Raw genomic sequence first — 14,383 nt, 5'->3', positions numbered from 1 at the left:
GAGTACTTCTCGAAATTAACGGAAGGCCGGATACGGTTACAGTTATTCAAAAACGATACCATTTCAATTATACAGGGACCGGACCAAAATGTTGCCAAGTTTGGTGACTTTTGGCAAATTTCAGCCAGATTTGGCGACAGAAATTAGTCGCCAAAACCGCTACCAGCTTGGCGATATCTCACCAAATTTAGTTAATCTTAAACAGACTTGCCTGTGTATTTTTATTAATTCTGTAGTATTCTATATTCTGTAGTAAATTTGTTATTTTTTTGGCAAAGCATCGTTTCTTTCAAGCTTTTCATGTTACAATAAACAGAAAAATACAACAATTTCACATATAATTTCACTAAAATTATCTATCCAAATTAAATTATTCAACTCATTACACAGGTTTCCTTTGTTATTATAACCATTTTAAGCGGCTGTCGCCTCTCAATCTGGTTTTTAAAGAAATGATATAGTGAATATAAAAATATGTACGGCAAATTTTTATTTTTATTTATTAAAATTTATTAAAAACGTTAATAATAAAACGACAAAAATAAATTTTGTAAGCCATCTTATTTCTCTCGCCTTCTTGGTGTAGTGGTCAGCAGGCTCGACGCAAATTCGAGAGGTCCGTAGTTCGAATCCTGGCGAGGTCATTTGCTCATTTTTCATCTCTCTTGCTTTCAAGACATATCTAATGTCTCTATAGTGGCGCCCAAACTAAAAAGGTGGAGAATTATGATTCTTCATCACCAAGATTTGCCGATTGGGTCTTCTAAAACACCAGTCGCCCTTTAAAAAGGGGAGTATATAAAGTATTTCTCCCGCCTTCTTAGCATGCCTTCGTGGTGTAATGGCCAGCACACTCGGCGCGTATTCGAGAGTTCCGTGGTTCGAGTCCGAACGAGGGCACTGCTCATTTTTCATCGATTCTGCTTCAAAATAACCTAATGTTTCTACAGTTTTAATAAGGAAACTGAATATTGATATGATAAACTTTGAAAAGACTGAAAAAATATGTGCCAACATTTATATATGTCAACATTTAACTCTGCACCGGGAATTCTAAACATATGCTGCTATATTGGTTTAAAAATTTTTGTGATTTTGCTTTGAATTATATACGACGTAAGCGCAAAGAAAGCGATGCTTAGTGATAAAGTTAAAATGACCCCCCCACACACACAAAAAAAAAAAAAAAACGGTTTTTAAATACAGTTTAAAAAGACGACAACTAGTCTTTTTTTCCAGCTCGCAAGCTCGGCGACGTTACAGGGGTTTACCAAGAGTGAATGAAAAAGCAGACTGCGAGCTCAGCGAGAACTTAAAAAACCTTAACAAACTCTTTTAGGCAACCTTTAAAATCTGAAACCTTTCATGTTTTATTATTGTTCTTCCTTATTTCTTTTCCTATTTTCATTTTACTTTATTTCATTTTATTAATTTATTTACATGTTTTTAAGGGAAAATAAAAAAGAAAATGCTTGAAGTGGAATCAAAGCTTTCGTTGTGAATTAATTTTGTTCCTTGTTTCTAAATTCTGAAATATATAATTAATTAAATCATTATTTCTACATAATAAAATAGTGGACACATTTATTATGGGAGTCGGAATGTTTTTGCTCGATTTCCATAAAACTCAGTATTTCCAATTTAAAACACTTATTACTATTTTCTTCATTTTTGATGAATACTGAATTAACGTAGAAGTCTTATTTAAGATATATATGCAAGCTAAAACGTAATACACGCTGTGAAATAAACAATCCAAAATTCCCGTTAGTATCACCCCCCCCCCCCTCCATTCTGGTACAATTATGTACTTAAAGTAGAAACACTGGAGACTAACTAGAACAATTCTTGAAAAGGATAAATTGTCAAACATGCTTTGAGCCTCTTGCTCCGCATATTTGTAATCGCAATATTTCAGTTAAGAAGATAAAACATTTAATGTTTTGTTTTACAGTACTGAAGGAAAATAACAGACCTTCTAAACTCGTGCATAGCACAACACAAGCAATGAATTCGGCATCTTTGATTGACAATACATTTCAATAAAATAAATTATGATTCGCTGGGTTTAGAAATAATAGTAAAACTCGCTCTAAAATAGGTTAATAGGGTTTTATTCAGTTACTGTAATTTTATCGTGAAGCCTCGTTTCTGATAACCAACATCAAACTGTCGCCATTGTTATCTCTAAGTTATCGCGTTACAGCGTAGCATCCACCACTTTTTTTTTAATGTGTGTTTTACTCTCTCTTTTTTTCTAATCATTTGTATGCCTATCATTAAGGAACAATAGAAACATAAATTTCACACGCTGGAGAAAAAAATCAGTTGAATTGAGTGTAGAAGTTGAAACCAGATATGGTGCTTTTGGGATAAATAGACAAATGTCGAATGAAAACATCGGTATTCTGGGTCATATTGCTTCACAATCTGTGGTAAACAGTTCGCATTCATTTCCAGCGCTACTGTTTGCGAATTGGAATTCTTTTAAATCTTACAAATGTCCATAATAGAGATTTTACAAACTTTTTGGATGATTACATTAGGTCAGTGGTCGCAAACTCAAATTGCATGCATGCCGCATGCTCGAACTGAAGGCAGCTGACGGGCCAGAACATTTTCGAAACAAAACTTAAAAACATTTCTAGCAAAACAAAATTAAATTAATAAATAAACTAGAAGAAAAAAATATGAAAACTTTCAGATTTTATTTTACGCCCAAAGCGAAGTTTTTTTTTTTTTTTTTCTTTTTTTTTTTCCTCATTTATATACACATATACGTTTCTAGAGCATTTGGGCTAAAATTATTTAAAGACAGGATATCTTTAAAGTTTCCCATACACAGTTTAGCGTGCTGGAGATAAAAATGTTTTAAACCGTACAATGTTGCCATTGCTCGCTTTGAAATCTTTGAGTTGCTTAATCAAAAATTCCTTAATGCTTTATAAAATATGAAACAGATAATAAAAACAAATTCCAAATTCGGGTGGAGACGTACGTTATTCCAAACTGGATGGCTCTAGGTACCGTTTATTTTTATCACAATGTCAGAAACACACATATGTGCATGTAGATTCTTTATTATTTAATTTCTTTAAATATAATTCACGGTGATAATAATTGGCGGTAACAATTTGAAAAGTGATTCAACCCAAAATGCCATTTGAAGACTAATAACCCTTCTGGGCTAATAAAATAAATTTTTATTTATAATAAAATAAAATTTTATTCTGGGCCCATTATCCACATTCAATCCATTATAAAGTCTACGCATTTCGATTGTCTTCGTTTTTGCCAGTCATGGCTGTATGGACATTTCCAAGGTTTTTTTTTCCTTGTGTAACGGGAATACCAGTAGGATTCTTTTAGAATATTCTCTATAAATACATTCTTCCTTTCGCAGATATCTATAATGCACTTTCCATAACTAAGGAATTAAGTGTAACATCTGCATAAGCAGTCTCACCAAACCAAACCGATTTCAAAAATTGATATCTTGTTTCGGATGGAGATACTTGCAAGTTGGAGATGGCTTTGTAAATAGCATATTGCAAACTACAATAGTGAAATAGTTACGGTCATAAATGCGAAAGAAAATATGCATATTTGTAGTAATACAAAATATAAAATGAATTCGTAGAAACTGGCTATGAAAAACAGATGCGCACAAATTTATAATGATACAAAATACAAAACAGGCATAAAAATTAGACGTAAATCATCCTTAGGATTGCTTTGAAATGTTTAATATTACATATGTTATCACTGACACACTTTTGAACTGCAAATGCATAGCGATAAATTCAAAAGTACATTATAGCCTGGTGCACAAAATTTAAGGAACCTGCAATCTTATGAAGCATGTTTTCACCTGCAATCTTATGAAGCATGTTTTCACCTGCAATCTTATGAAGCATGTTGAGAAATCATAGGTAAGGTAGCTCAGGGAATATCAAAGTGATAAGGAAAACAATACTCTTACAATAACTAGATACAATGGTTTAAGAGTATTTGGTTTAGAATTAGTTACACTGCGCTGGTTACTGTAATATAGATGAATCACTGTCAAAGATTAAATGGAGATAAGAGGAGTTTCCAGAACATGGTATGATCTCTTCGAACAGCGATGCATGTTTTGTATTGCATATGCATGCATTAAAAATGTTGATCGTAAATTATTGTGATAAATCTACTTCAATGTCATGCTGCTTTCAACTTTTAAATAAGTTGGCTATGGATTTGGGCATGTCACAAGGATCTGCTCAGAGGCATCGTTCACTAGAAGTTAGATTCAAATTATTCAAATTTCAATTAGTTCCTGGTATGTCAAAAAAATACACGAAGAGCTCAACATTGGGAAGTTGAGTGCCTGTTATATTAAGCTGGCACACCTCAGATAAATTTTAGAATAGTATAATTTCCACGTACAATTATGACTTAAATCATCTTATAATGCTAAGCGCCAGATGGCCAGTCTAAGTAATCATCTATCAATTGAGTTATGGAAATATATTTCTTAATTTAATATGATTTTTTTAAATTTTGAAACCTTAGTTCTGCATTGTGTTATTAAAAATCAAATATTCTTCATTGTACAGTAAGACCCCGCTTAACGCTGTTTCGTTTAGAGCTGTTTCGGTTTAGCGCTCTTTTATTTCAACCCGGGGATTCCACGAAATCGCTCGCAGCATACGGGGATTACCCGAAATATTATGCAGCGATAGGTTTCAAATACATATCCGAAAGAGTGTACTTGTATTTCTTGTTTGGTGCGGTATTGTACAGACATATTTTGAAGGGGTAAATGTGGAAGATGTCGAAGAAATAATTCAAGAAGCAGCGGCTAGTCTTTCTAATGATGAGCTCAAGGAATTAACTGAACAAGAAGAAAACAAAAATGTTGACAGCAGTGATTCAGAAGAAGAGCAAAAAGAACTTTCGATGGCGTTTGTAAAAAGGAGTTTGTCTACCATAACTGAAATAATGGATCAATTCATTGAAAATGATCCGAATTTTGACAGGAGCTCAAAAGTAAGGCGTGGTGTTAGAGATGCTCTATCCGTTTATGAAGAACTTTTAAGAGAACAACGCGAAAGAAAAAGGCAAACAACATTAGATGCTTTTGTCACAAAAAGGCAGAACACTGAAAACGCGGAAGGCTAACTAAATATGACTGACTGAGAATTTTATTTGTTTTTTTTTAAGAATATTCGTTTTGTTATTTATATTTTGTTTTTATTTTTGCAAGAAATAATAATGTGGTATTAATTTGGGCTTTAAGAAATAAATGTTTGGTTTTATTTTTATTAAAAAAACATACTTTTTAAATTTAATACCTAACCAATTTCCTAGCCATCTTCCCCTAACCCCAATATTTACATGTAAAGATAGCCTCGTTTAGCGCTGTTTCGCATTACGCTCTACTTTGATGGAACGTATCCCCCGCGTTAAGCGGGGTCTTACTGTATTAATGAATTATAACTGCATTAAGTATTATTCATTGTATAAGCGTTTTTCTTTTGTTCCGATATCAATGCTTTGCACTTAACTGTTATTAATCATGCATAATTATGCATTATTTCTCACCTTTGTGTATTTATGTTTGGTGTACTCTGCGATCTAAACTGCGTTTATATCCCGCTGCTGTGTTTTATCCCCAAGAAGTTCTGACTCTTTCAGAGTTAGGTACAAAATAATCAGTTTCAATAGAGATTAGACTCCATGGCCAAGAACTTCCGTGTTGCACCATTCTGCAGAGAATGAGATAGGATTTAGTACGGAGGACGAGTGAGTCAACCCATTTCAGCAAACTTCTCACTTTACAACAATAAAACAAGATCCGCGTACCAACCGTAAAAATAATTACTATATTTGTACTTCACCTGGGTAGAATTTATATAACAATTTAAATGTACAATCAATATATATTGTACAAGCTTGGTGCTGCACATTTGGGACAGGATTATCCCTCTGCAGTAGCTTTACCGGTTACCGTTTTGGCTTCGGTTACCTGTAGTTGTTACCACCATCCAACATAATGCCTCCTTAAACAGAGCAACTCAGCCACCACATCGACCTGTAATGTTTGTGCGAAGAGATATCGTGCGCAAATCCCTCTCCAGATCAACTAACGTTCAGTATCACATTGAACCTGAATCTATTTTTATCAATAAACCGTGGCTTGATTCATTACACTATTAATCAATCCTTGTAGTCTTTACTCCACGACAAGCAGTGCAGGCTAACAAACAGGTATTAAAAGTATTCTGGTTTCCAGACAAAAAGTCTATAATTATAGAGTCGTCTAGACACAATAAGCTGGGATATCTGGAGCTCACTGCTGCATGTAGGTGGTTTACAAGTATGCTGGCTTCCGTTGTTTGGTATCAGTCTTTCTTGATCAGATCAGTAAAACGGTCGTAAATGGACGTTGTTTATAAAGCTTGGTTGTTGTGTGTGTCCTTCCTCTCTTATTGTTGGTACAATACCGTAATATATACTTAAGAGCACCATAGACGAAGTTCTTAGTGATGAGAGATCGACGGGTTAGACCAAGGGTTCTCAACGGGCTTCAATGAAATTTTAAAAGGAGTTTATGATGATGAAGCGGGTTGACTGGGGATCCTAACCGAATATGTACCAGCAATTAACTGATCGGTATAATCGAGGTCCCGTTGATTACAACAAATGTATTAATAAAGTTGGTAACTAATTGTTTATTTATATAAAGTCAAGTTTTATTCATATACGTCAAATTTTATTCAAAGCACATGAGTATGCTAAGTTTGGAAATTTAAGAGTCATCCGAAAGAAATATTCCAAAACTGAAGTTGTTACCAGACCAGCATTATTGTATTTCTCCTCGTTTTGCCCAGTGGAAGCAGGTTTTAGTCAAGTCAATAACGAAAAACAAGAAATAGGTTAAATATTTCTGAACGAGAAAATTTAAGGATTAAGTTAAGCAATTTTATGCCAAATATTCAAAAAACATTGTATCAGAACATCAAGGCCAGCCATCACATTAATTAAAATCGAACTTTTGGGCAATTAGTATCTGTGATTTTATTTCTGATAATATGTTTATATTTGTAAAATTTAAATAATAATACAAAAGAATAATAAAACATAAGCTTAATAAGCTTTTTTTCATAACTTTGTTTTATAATTTAAGAAGTTATTTATATGCAATCAATTGTACTATGTTTATGTTGTGTGCTATTGTAGAGAAAGGTGTAAGGGAGTTCGACGAAGAAGGGTCGAATGCAAGAAAAGGGTTGGGAATCTCTGGATTAGACTCCAGCTCTTTATTCCAACTAATTTTTCGCTGTTTACTATTCCCGACGAAATGGTTGGCCACAGTCACCGTTAGGAAATCTGGGAAGTAAAAAAAAAAAAAAAAAAAAAAATCTGAACTCCTTTTCTTGTTCATGTGCTATGATGGCACGATTCCAAAATCGGGACTCGTTGGACTCGTCCAAAATCTGAATATGAATCAGCTGTCTAAGGAAGATCTATTAATATTGCTACGAAATATCCAGCTAAGGTAAGATAGCTTCCCCGCAAAGCGGGATTACGGCTGCCAGAAAAATGCAGGGTTTCCAGATTTGACACGAAATTGTCTACTTGGCGACATTTCGGTGATTGCCATAGAAGTAGCAAGAACATTCTAGAACACATTCTTAGCGATTTTTCTCGAGAATGTTCTCGAAGGTAGATTAAAGCTATATATACCCTGTTTGTACGCGGAGTAATAGTATGTTGAGTTTACTAGTGTTTCGAGTTCAGAAGTTAGCTTGAGAGCGACCTAACCGAGTCGGGAAGTGTACTTTAGTGGTTTAGCGTGAAGCTCTCTTTACCGTTGTAGCCTGAAGGCTGTGTTGCTGATTGTTTCAGTGGGTTTATCGTAGTTTTCCGAGGATTGTAAACGTGTCGTGGGAACTCTCTTGTGTAATACTGGCGAATAAATTGTGTTTTGATTCTTCATGAAGTGTTATCATCAATTACTCCAAATCCGCGAACCCGCAGAACGCAACAATATGCAATTTTCCGTAAGCTAATTTTGAAGAAACCTATAAAAATGATATTGCTCTTCAAGTAAGCTTTTCTGGTCCTGAAGTTGAGAACTCAGGATAAGCTTCAGTTTACCTTAAAATGAAAGAAACGAAAGATGCTATTGAGAATATAGTAACATTTCTGCATTAAATTACTTTATGTAAAATTTAATTAATTTTAAATTTATTGAATTCACTCTTATTTGCCATCATTTTCCTTCCAGGAGAAAAATCGAATTCTGCAGAGCACTATGCGAAGATAAATAGAGGCAGAAAATAAACGCTCAAAAGTTTACAAGATTGGTAGATTGACTGACTAAGATCAAGTACAGCTGTCTCTTGTGTAAAGAAACCCCATGAAAACATCAGAAAATTAGAGGCCACGTTTTCTTCCCAGGAAAATCATGACGACAGAAAAAAATGGTATTACGAGTCAGATTTCTATTTTCGGTGATGAAAAGTGCGATTGACTTTCCATCGCCGGACTTTAGTTAAACGGATGTAATGATGATTGAATAGTTTGCTATCTACAGTTTTTATCTTTCTACAGTTTTTATCTTTTGCGGTTTGGTGATTTCACGGATGCAATCAGAAAGATGATAAAGTCATTGACTGACAAACAAGGGAAAACATTTTTTTTTTTTTTATATATATTGCGATCGGGAAAACTTCAGATTATTGTACCAGGTTACAGTTATGTTGGACACCTTATAATGCACTCTAGAGCAAATACTTAAAGGAACAATTTTTTTTTTTGTAATCTAATGTGTAGTGGAATATGAATGTATACGGAAGTAACTGTCGTATGAAGAACACAGAGAACAAAAGCCGTTTTAATTCTGGATAGTTACAAGATTTGTTTAAGATGACGGTTCTCGTTCTTTGAGATGCAGATTGGCTGCCCTGAAAAAATCTTGTCGCCGGAATTAGCGTCACTGCTACATAAGTGCATAACACATCGGCCATTTTTCCAAAAAGCGTACGCCAATTACTTCATCGTCGTCGTGATGATCGTTCATTGGAAAAGTTCTTGTAAATATCAAACATTATTTCTACGCCCCACTAGTGGCTGAATGGTTATAACTGCTGAATATCGGGAGCTCGATCCCATGAGAACAGGCAGTTTTTGTATTGTTGGATTTCGTGGTTTTTCCCATTTTCCTTAGAAGTCCTTCACGAAGAATTCCTCGTTTTAGGCAGACAACTCTGATGTGTTTTGCCATATTCTAATAATCTAAACCAGGCTTTCTTAAACTGTGGGTCGCGAGACCTGCAGCAGGGGATCGCCAAAAATTTTAGCAGTTTTGATATTTCATTAACTTATTATAATAATTTAACAATTACCAAATATTTTTACACGATGTACCTGAAAATAAATAAAGATAAGTGAGTACAGACAAAGAAGAAAAAAGTTTCGACGCGTTCTTTTCATGATATAAACGTTCGTTTACCTTGCTCTGCACGTGACGCTGTCATTTTGTCTGTTACTTATTTAAAATTTTCACATCGTTCTATGTCTAAAAATTATAAATTAAAGTTAGTGACCTAAAACTGCAATAGTACATTACAGTACAAGTAAAAAAAATTGACAGTTTCACTCACGCGTGAGACGGATTTGCGTCCCGGAAATGGGGCCACAAAATCTTACGGGGTCTTATGAGGTTCCACAAAATTTTTGTAAATATTATGGGGTCCTGGGGTCGCGAAAAAATCTCAGTGATAAAAAGGGGTCGCGACTGAAAAAAGTTTAAGAAACCATGATCTAAACTAACGTAATTCAAACATTATTTCTTGCAAATATTCGTGAGTAAATGGACATATCAACGGCCGTCGCTCAACACTGGCGGCTCGAGCTGGGCTCGAATCCCTGCGAACGGGTTTCATGGGAGATTTCGTTGTTTTCTCGGTGAGTAATGTCTATATTAGCCAGTTTCCGTTAAAGTGACCTCCACGAAGACATCCCTTCCCACAGACAGATAACCCTAGAGTTGCTCTCTTTCATCAATTAACATAACACAACGGTGATTATAACAACTCCTTTTCTTGTTCATGTGCTATGATGGCACGATTCCAAAATCGGGACTCGTTGGACTCGTCCAAAATCTGAATATGAATCAGCTGTCTAAGGAAGATCTATTAATTTATCCTTCAAGTTATTCACACTCACATTGCTTTCGTGTTCCCATTTCACCATACATTTTATTACGAACATTGCATTTTTACTTTTTCCATGTTCCGCCCCCCCCCTGAACGTTAATTCTGTTATACATGCGTATGCATTGGAGGGGGTGTTTAAAAAGTTTTATTTATATGCTCTCTTTCTGGTTTTTATTATTTTTTTATTTTTCTGCATAACCATAAATTTTTGGTATAAATTATTATAGCAAGAAAATTTTCTTAAAGGGAAATTCATTTGCTTAAAGAACATATTATTTTTGCTTCCTTAAAAAACATTGTTTTCTGGGGAAAAAAAAAAAGTTTGTATTAAAACTGTTATACCTAGTTACGTTTTAAATGCAGCCCTCAACAGGTAAAGTGGCTAGCGTTGTTAACTGCTATGCAACAAAGCCCAGGTTCGAATCCCGGAGAAGGTTTGGGTATCTGTAAATGTATAATGGCTTTGCGGCATGAGGGCACTTAAAATACGCCACGAGCTTAACCCCCATAACACAAGACATCCTCAGGATATCCTATTTAAGTCGCAATGTCCCGGGCAGCAGTTAGGATATCCTAAGGATGTTGATTCTCAGATATCCTGAGGACTTCTTAAGTCAACATCCTGAGGATATCCTATTCAAGTCTCAATGTCCCGGGATATATGAAGATCTCCTCAGGATGTTGATTTTCAGATATCCTGAGGAGTTCGTAAATCAACATTTTAAGGATGTCCTGTTCGAGTCGTAATGTCCCGGGATATATGAAGATCTCCTGAGGATGTTGTTTCTCAGATATCTTCGGTACTTACTTTTTATGGAAGCTCATATCTGAAAATATTAAAGTAACCTTGTACCACACGCAAGTCATGTTATAAGAATCGAAATCTTACTCTATGGATTACCTATTCTGCATATGAAAATTTAATTGTTATGCTTACACTGGTTTTCGTATATTTTGGCTGTAAGTATTAAGTAATAATATTTTCAAATTTTTGTTGTTGTTTCACAGTGCCTATTGATCAGAGTACTTTCTTACAAATGAGTTTCATATTGAAAGTGTGTTTACGATTAAATTCTAATTGCTACATAATATATTTTGTAAACATTATTTTAGATACTTTTCTAATATCTTTGAACACAAATATTATTTACGTTACAGGTTAACTCAGAAAATCTTTTACAAAGACATTTATCCTATGAACAGATGAGCATGATGTGCATCCATGCCTTATATGGCATTCGAACTTGAGCCCTTCTGTACGGCAATCAGTCACTATAATCACTTACCCGTCTCTGAGGCACTAATCAGAAATATCAAGTTAGAAAAGTTTTCTATTAAATTCATCGATAGTTCTTAGCATAGAAATAACTATACTTTGAAACTGCAAAAGAAAAAAATACTTTTTGATCTGTTACACTATTATATTAGTAATGAATGATGTTTAGTGCTGCGCAGTAATAAGTAACAGTATTTTTTTTTTTTAACAAACGAAATTTTAGTTTACAGACGCAGTTAAAAACTAGTCTGTACGAGGTTTAACCTCCTTTAATTTGAATTTATAAACAGAAGAATAATTTTATTGGGCTAAAAAATTCATTGCAGTTTCTTCGTTCATTTTCTGGTATGTTCTTTAATAATGAGAATTAGTCTTTCAAAGCGACTGAGGTAAGAAGTAACTTATTTTTTACCTCTCTGTAATAGGAAAATAAGGTTTGAGAATGGGAAGAACTAACATTAAGTTCTTACTCTCCTCAAACCTCACTTTGCTACCTCTTTAACCATACAAATATTCGGTCTTTGCTAAACAAAGCGCGAAAAAAATATATACAGCACTCTGCAGTCTTATACGTTATGCCGACAATGCTACATGACTCCTCATAATTTAACAATAATTGCTGCTTTATTAATTTATTTGTAACATCCAGAAAATGCAGTAAACACGTTTCTTCAAGGTATATAACACAAAGTTAAATGTTGTTATGAAAACTCAAAATTAGATAACGGATTAAATAGATGTTCAAACTTTAAATTAAAATGATCTAATTTTTAAATTAAACGCGTTCTTTAAACCCAGCACTTTTATTACTTTATTTTATACTATAAATAACAATTGAAGCTGAAAATCTTAAAGTTTCGTTTCCATCATTATCATTGTCCGTAAAACTGCTTCTCAAATTTTCTTTGCTTTTGAGAAACCGAGCTCCGCTCAGAATGTAATTCCTCTGAGCACTTTTTCTGTAGCCGATGCCCCAAGAAGATTTCTCTTTTCTTAACGTGGCAGATTTATGTGTCAAACCTTCCCTTCTTTTGTATCCCCCTACAAGGGAAACATCCCTTCACAACAAAGTACACAGAACACCCCCAACGGTTTTAATTGCTCCGTAATAGTGATATCCTTGAAGAACCCCACAAAGTGGAAAGTACACGTACTTACTTTCAGATTTCCAGAATTCAGCTATTCTGCTAAACGTTAATAGCCGTCGTTCCAAATTCTCTTTCAGTTACGAACTGACTTGCTGACGCTTGCAAGCGTTACATTGACAGAGTGTGAAAAGTAAGTTTCTAAATGTTTCCTTTATTCTACAAAAATGATCAGAACTAAAAAAAATTATCTCAGATATCTAAAAGACGGATTTACAGCAGAATAAATCAACGTACATTATCGGATTCGTCAGAAGATGAAGTAGTAGTATTTAATTATGAAAAAGGACTGTGTCGAATTTTCGCGCTAGCAAATATTCTTTAAGTTCCATTTCAAACTGTGATTCGGAATATGAACTTTTATGTCTCAAGAAGAACTGACTGATGACGATTACCAAAACGATTATCCCATTTTAAGGAATATTCCAAATATAGGACTAATAAATATTCCGTTAGACTTTATGTGCCTTGTGTGCTTAGGAGTAGTACAAAAAATGATTACTATTAGGATAGGCGGAGGCACCTTACAAGCACGATTACCACATAAAAATGTTGAACTAATTTTTTTTTTTTTTTAAATGACCAGTTTTTAAAGCCTTCTGTACCAATTGAATTTGCAAGAAAACCAAGGAACCAACTCTAAAAGAATTGAAACCCTGGAAAGCTACAGAATACCATCAATTTTTACTGTACACTAGCCCACTTATTTATTATTATTTTTTTTTAAATTTAACAAAAAGCTACATGATCATTTTTTACTACTTCATATTTCGATTAAACTCTTATGCAAAATACAGAATCAGACGGCAATTGATGAATACGCACAGTCTCCATTAAAACTCTTCGTAGTAAATTTTGGGCTTTATTATGAAAAACAGTATATTGCTCATAATGTTCACGGCCTACTGCATATTTGCGAAGATGTAAAAATTTTTGGGCCGTTAGATAATTACAGTGCATTTAAATTTGAAAGCTATATATATCTTCTATAAAAAAAATTGATTAGAAAATCTTCCGCTCCGTTACAGCAAATAGCAAGACAAACTCATGAACTGTTTAATCATACTGTAGCCATGAATAATGATTCAATCAACGTAACCGATTTAAGTTCAGAATTTCAAAATTTACACACATCTGGTCCCCTACTTAAAGGTTATTAAATGCTTAATTTTATTATTGAATTTTGAATACAAATTAACTGAATTTGTAGAATAATTTAATTATGAATATATCGAAGAATTCAGTTTTGGGCTATTGAATGGTTAAAAATGATCGAAAGATTTTTAATATTTAAAACAAAATTTTCTCTTATAATATTTTGTATTAATAATTCATTTCAAGTCTCTTGCTCAGATTTAGATATATTTACAAATTATTAAATAAATTGAAATTCAAATTAGAAAATAAATTGTATAAATATTCTTAAAATTTCTTATTTTTCCATAGTAACCACAGATGGAGGACCTGAGACTGTCTGTGGAAAATAAGCAAGTTTCAGGTTATCACAGCACCTTCACACACTTTCACTGGAATATAAAGAAGATTTCTGGGGATATACTGGGATGTAACATTAAGCAGTTGAGAGTATGTATTTAAGAGGTTAAAGGGATATTGTAACTAGTATTTCAAATCCTGATAACATCCCATACGCTGTCGGTGGGACCTAGATAGGATGTCCTAAGGATATACTGGGATGTGACATTAAGCACTCGGGAGGATGAGTTTAGGAGGAAACTGGGTTATTACGGGATGTC

The sequence above is a fragment of the Stegodyphus dumicola genome, chromosome 8 (assembly GCF_044657685.1).
Source record: "Stegodyphus dumicola isolate Sdum_Otavi_A_Nest chromosome 8, ASM4465768v1".
NCBI lineage: Eukaryota > Metazoa > Arthropoda > Arachnida > Araneae > Eresidae > Stegodyphus > Stegodyphus dumicola.
The sequence above is the reverse complement of the archived record's forward strand: the minus strand, read 5'-3'. Positions refer to the sequence as shown.